The 6,624-nt window shown below is 35.2% G+C and overlaps 1 pseudogene; it reads right to left on the reverse strand.

Moving 5' to 3' along the window:
* Positions 1-2,145: 2,145 nt before the first annotated feature.
* Positions 2,146-5,804, reverse strand: LOC143622105 (protein FAR1-RELATED SEQUENCE 5-like; annotated as a pseudogene).
* Positions 5,805-6,624: the final 820 nt, after the last annotated feature.

Here is a 6,624-nt window from a genome sequence, read left to right on the forward strand (position 1 = left end):
TTGACCTAACGGAAAAAGGTGATCTGTCCTTGGGAAAAAAGCAATTAAGATGTGATGTTTGGGTGGTGGAAAAATCGCCAGATGTGACACCCCCCCCCCCCCCCCCCCTTTTAATTTAGTCAATGTATACTTTTTAACAAAATTAAATTCAAAAAAGTTGTATATGAAAAGCTTTGAATCCCATCTTAATCATCATTAATAAAGTTAAAAAGAAAGGTAGAGTAAAGTAGGGTTAAAACTTAAATTTACCATTCCCTATAAGTTACCGTTATATAGTGTTTTTATCTTCAAATGATGCCTAATAAGTAAATAGTAGAAACATAGCTAGTAGAAACAGAAACATGGCTAGCAAAAGGGTGGTGAAAATAAGATTGTTCTTCTTCTTGATTTCGGCTGTTAACCTCTTGTTATCACTCTCCAATTGGTTTTTTGACCTCAACAAACCCGAGATTATGTCCATGGATTGCGAACACATAGGTTGGTCGATCCATCCAATAAACGCGCATGAGGAGTTCTACACCAAAAAAAAACAACACATTTTGGATTTAAAACCGCAATTACCACAGAAAGGAGTCAGTTAAAAATGTTATATAAATATGGCTTTACCGTTATGGGGCAGGAGTAGAATCTACGGCCTGGATTTCGATCAGTCCACGAAGTGCGGGCGACAGCAACCCTGCCGCATTTGCACAACACCATGTTTTCTGGGTTAAAAAAAGATGCTCGTTTTGGTGAGAAATAGGAGTGTTATGATAAATATAGTGGGTTGAGGAAAGTATTATATTATACATGTGATGTAGGGGTTGATGGGTTATTGGGTTGTAAGGTGTAGATTAAAAGTAGAAGGTTAAAAAAACAAATTTTTTAACATTTTTAAAGATGTGATGTATGGCGGGTGAAAGCCATGTGACCTCTACTTTGCTAAGTCTAGTTGTCTTGCAACACAAAAAAATCACTCTGGCCAAAGAAAAGGGTTCTTGTGAAAAAAAATGTTTAGGGGTAAACGCAAGTCATGGGCCACAAAATACAAAGCAAAAGCGCCGTCTTCGTCTGGCGGGGGGGCAAAAAAGAAACAGTCAGGGTTCCCAAACGAAGCGACAAGAAGGCTTTACGAAACCACGGCTCATTGGATTGCTGAAGTCAACGCTGCAAAAGTTAAAAGTGAATCTGTGGGCCAAAAGAATACCGAGATCATTGTTGCACAAGCAAACTCTGGTGATGTAATAGTTCCCAAGATGGAACCGGGTGAGGTCGGTAATCCCATGCGTGATGTGGCATTTTCCAAGATGGTACAAAATGAGGTGCACGAGCCGGTTTGGGATGAAGATGATCCGTTTGATGATGAGTGGGTTCTGAACTATGATTGGAGCAAGTATGTTACACCCGACAAACATCCACCTGCTGGCCGTAGGTTTTGCGCTGATTGTGGTAAGATACAACCGCTGGAACATTGGTGGCCTGAAATTGCAGATTGTTTGTTCTTGAAAAAATCTGTGGCCTGTCATTCTAGTAATGTTACTTGGGCGGCACCCGACACTTCGTCTAATGGGTAGTCGTTTTTAATGTTACTGTTGCGCGTTTTTAATGTTTGTTGTTTAGCATTATTGTAACGTCTAATGTCTTTAAAATTTGTGGAAGTGTTGTAATGATAAGATGTTAGAGTTACAATCTGTTTGTTTGTTTTCAATGTAACACTTTTACATATCTCGTTTTAAAAAATGTATATTTAGTTGATGCACTTAGTTGATCCTTTGTGGTCACATAAAATGTTTATTAACAGAATAAGAATATTATAAACAAAAACCAAGTTTGATTCATATAAACTAGAGTTACATAACCCTACATAATCTTAGTTGATCCTTTGTGGTCACATAAATGTTACAAAAAAATGTGGGGGTCAGCTACAGTTACATAAATATTACAAAAACAAAACAACGGCTTAAAACACATTGATGCATTTAGTTGATCCCACGTTACTATTACAAAAGGGGATCAACTTTTCTGAATTAAAGCTTACATGATATCAAAAGGTAAAAATAACTTAGCAAAATGGTTTTTAGCTGTTACCATTTCCTGGACACATATTCCCCACCTCCATCCTTATTCTTTCCGCCTCCCGCCGTTTTTTTTCGGCCGCAAGTTTCTTCAACTTGATTTTCTCACAATTTCTTGAGTCATGATCATTGACATATTGCTTACAATTATTGCATAAGGTTTTTGAGACCTTTCAACTTGCTTTTCAGCCTCTCCCACAATACGACGAACATGACCGGTACCTTTGTTTCTAATTACATCCGAGTTGCCGACTGCCATCTCCAAATCAATAGCTAACGGTTGGCCAATCAACTCTTCAATCACCGCTACCTTATTTTGAGAAGCGTTTGTCATGTCTGCTTGACCTACAAATGTGCGGTCCTTCAAAGCTCTGATCTCGCGTGCCAGTGAAGCCAAACCAACAGGGTCACTCCTTAATGCATCGACACATTCGGATATTATTTCAAAAATCTCATGCCGAAGACCGGAACAGCCGGTGTTATCAACCCAATTCTGGTACCGAGCTTCCCAAACACGTTTGGGGAGAACATCCCTAGTCCACCTTTTGCTAATGTATTGGGAAGGGATGTTGTCTACTTTTTTAACTCGGTAAACACAAAAAATGTGTCTGCATAGGTATCCAATTCGGGTGAAGCTTTTACATGAACAGGAAGACGAATGATCTTTACTATCATATTCAACCTACGGGGGTGCAAAAAGAGACATGGATAAGTATTTGGTTGGCATTGAATTATAGACATTGAATGTTTACTGTAACGTCTACAAAAAACATACATATGTAGGCATAGAATGCTTATTACAATGTTACACAAACACCAAAAAAACTGTTAATATATAACATGTAAAAAAATATAACATATATTAAAGTTAAATAAACCCAAACAGTAATGGTTTTTTGGGCCATGGGTTTTTTCGTATACAAAACACATAGCATGTAAAAAAATATAACATATATTAAAGTTAAACTACATTAAAGTATGTTTAATTATAGGTTACATAAACCCAAAAAATGTTAACACCATGTATTAGATATTTTTTATGAGTTTACCGTGAACATTTTCACATTGTAGGCATAGAATGCTTATTATAATGTTACACAAACACCAAAAAAACTGTTAATATATATCACCAATGGTTTTTTGGGCCATGGGTTTTTTCGTATGCAAAAAACATAACATGTAAAAAAATATAACATATATTAAAGTTAAACTAAATTAAAGTATATTTAATTATAGGTTACATAAACCAAAAAAATGTTAACACCATGTATTAGATATTTGTTATGAGTTTACCGTGAAAATGTTCACATGTTTTTCGATATAGTTAATTATAGGTTACATGAACCCCAAAAACACGTTAACATGTATTATATATTTGTTATGAGTTTACCGTAAAAATGTTGGTGACATCCCGGTTTTTGTCAAGATGGGTAACAGAATACACATGTATGCCATCGACTTCCTCCGTGCCGGATACATAACAAAAAAACTTCCCTTTGAATATTTCCTTACGAACTTCCTGGAATATGTTGTGTGAGTATAAATCAAAGGCATGTTTCTCTATGGGCAACCCAGTTTCATATTTAAAAGCTACTTCGAATGTCTTGTATCCGCACAATCTTTGCATGTAGCGTGGACTATCCATTCTTGTTTCAAAACACAACATGAACTGAACAAGTGTGTTCGCTGGAGGAGTTAACTTTGAAGGAGGCATTAGAGCTTTCGCACCTTGATGTGGTCTTCATTAAACAACACATGGGAATGTCTCTAAAATAAGCTGGCACCCATTGATCCCTAATTGCATACATCTCTTTTAGCCAGCCATGCTCTTGCAAACCAAAATCTTCCATCAGCTCTTCCCATCTAGATTCAAACGTAGAAGGCTTGATAAGCACATTCCAAACCAACCGATGAATCCTAGCCCGAATGTTTGTATTATCTAAAAGATCGCCAGAAATCTGATTCACATTTAAAAGAAAAAAGCAACAACAACATTATAACATTGCGGAGGAGCGCGATTGATGCATGCAAAAACCATATGGCTAACCTAAAACTAATTCACATTGTGTTACCTTGGAAGGTAATTTCTTCATAATGTGCCACATGCAAAGCCTATGTCGGATTGAGTCATGACTTGGGATATTGCTTGCTTCATAGCTAGATCTTGATCACTTAATACAAGTTGCGGTTGTTTCCCATGCATTTTAATAAAAGCTTCAAGCACCCATTTATATGATTCTATAGTTTCATTACTTAACAACCCGGCACCGAATGTGACACATCTCTTGTTATTGTCAACACCGGTAAAGGGTACAAAAATCATTTTGTACCTAGAAATGCAAACAAGTAAATGTAACAGTTGCACAAAATTGTAAACAGTTACACAAAATTGTAACCAGTTAATAAATGTTAACTAAACAAAATGAAAACAGTTAACAAAAATACTTACTTGATGGTTTTATAAGTAGCATCAAAAGCAATTACATCCCCAAATGCTTGATAACTTATCTTCCATATTTCATCGACCCAAAACACCGACTTCAATTTCCTTTTTTCAACAACGAAGTCAAAATGAAAATCTGGTAAACTTTCAGAAAGATCCTTCAAGCGATCCAGAACTAATTGCGAGTCTCGGTCACCAATATGTATCCTCATAGAGTTGTACCAGTTCTTGAAATCTGTAGCAGTTCCGTTCACATTATGGTGACCACCTTTCATTGAAACTTGCAAACGATGAGCTATAGTATGACCAATTTTGTTTAAACTCATTTGGTGAATAAACTGTTGGGTTGAGAACGTGAGCTTTCGAGATATCTTGGTTAAATCTCTGTTGTACTCTTCAACTAAAGGATGATTGTGATTTCTTTTTGATATTGTACACGAACGTTTCTTCGCATACATGTACCGTAATGCTTGCTGGACAATCAGTAACAGAAAATGTACACTACCTCATTTTCAAGGATCTCTCACATAACGTGTCAAATTTACGTTTACCCTGTGGTTTGCCAGCCTTGTTACACCTCAAATATTTATGTGTAACAACATCCTTCCATCTCTTAGTCTGTCATTTTCGAATTGAGAAACCAGCCTTAAAGGCATAATTTTTGTAAAACCGAACAACTTCTTCCCAACTATTGAAAGTAGCAACAATCACGGGTTTTAGGTGGGCTCTAACATCAGGACACCAAAATGTGGTTCCGTTTGGAGTATGAAAGAAATTGTCTTTCTCGAACTCATTGGTATCTTGAAAAAAAGGTCAAAAAAGGACAAAATTAGCTATACTTAATGATGATGCTAAATCCAAAAAAAAATTAAATAAATAAAAGGTATAAATTATCAACTGTCATGGAAAGGTAAAAACACTGACAAAAATGTAAATTGTCACTAAGGGGGTTAAAAATACCAAAAAAAATTACAAAAAACTAATTAACTTGAAATACCAAAAACTAAGGGGTTAAAAATACCAAAAAAACTAGGATAAAAAATACAGAACAACAAAAACAAAAAAAACAAACCTGCGGGTTCATGTGACCGAGAAAGAACAGGAGAGTTGCAATTAACTTGAAAAACTAGATTCACGTATAAAGGAGACCAAGGAGACGAAACAACCACATGATCTTCACCTGAAAAAACATTTATAAAACGTCCAGCGATTGAAAGATTGGAATTTGGTATGTACAAAAAATGAAATAATAAAAGAAAACAATAACCTGGATCGTTTGATGTTGACACAACATACGAGGGTTCCATGATTATGAATTCAATGAAAACTCATTCAATGCTCCGTTATGATGACTACTCATTCAATGTTCCAGGGGCTATTTTGGGTTTGGGAGGGGGTCGGATAAAAGGAAGAGGATTAATGAGATAATGTTATGTGGGTGGTTTATGTTTAAATTAAGATTCAGATGGCTCCTCTTATGTTTAAGGTCAAATCAAGGTGGATGTAATCTTGGATCAGAATTCTCGAAGAACATGAAAACTCTGATAAATATGGACATGGTGTTTAATGGAAGCAGGTATACGGGAAATGTATTGGACTAAATTGCCCCTCTTATGAAAACTCTAATATATATGGACATGGTGATGTGGTGTATTGTAGACCACATATGGAGTTTGCAAGGGTTTTCTAAACTTCGGTTGGGTTTTTATTTTATATTTGCCTGTATATATATATATTGTGAAAACTCTGTAAACTCATTCTCAACCACATGTTTTTAATTAAATATTCAATCTTGTGGTTCACAGTTAAAATTAATAAAAAATGTTAACATAAATATAACTTTTTCTCTCTTCTAAAAACATATAAAAAAATGTTAAAAAATAGCAAAACAATTTTTTTTTATGTTTCGATGTTTTGTATTAAATGTTACAACATATATTACATGTAACAAAAAAAACGATGTTACATAAGGTTTTCGTGGGTTTTCACAACTCAAGTGGGGTTCATTCTATATTTTGCATATATATATATGTATATATATATATATAATAAAGACAGAAATACAAATTTTGTCCTTTAAATATAGCTGATTTATGAATCACGTCCTTTAAAAAGTTTGCTTTCAGG

This window comes from Bidens hawaiensis, unplaced genomic scaffold (genome assembly GCF_021521415.1).
Source record: "Bidens hawaiensis isolate Kalapana, Puna unplaced genomic scaffold, B.hawaiensis_p1.1 tig00003022_1, whole genome shotgun sequence".
In the NCBI taxonomy this organism is placed as follows: Eukaryota; Viridiplantae; Streptophyta; class Magnoliopsida; order Asterales; family Asteraceae; genus Bidens; species Bidens hawaiensis.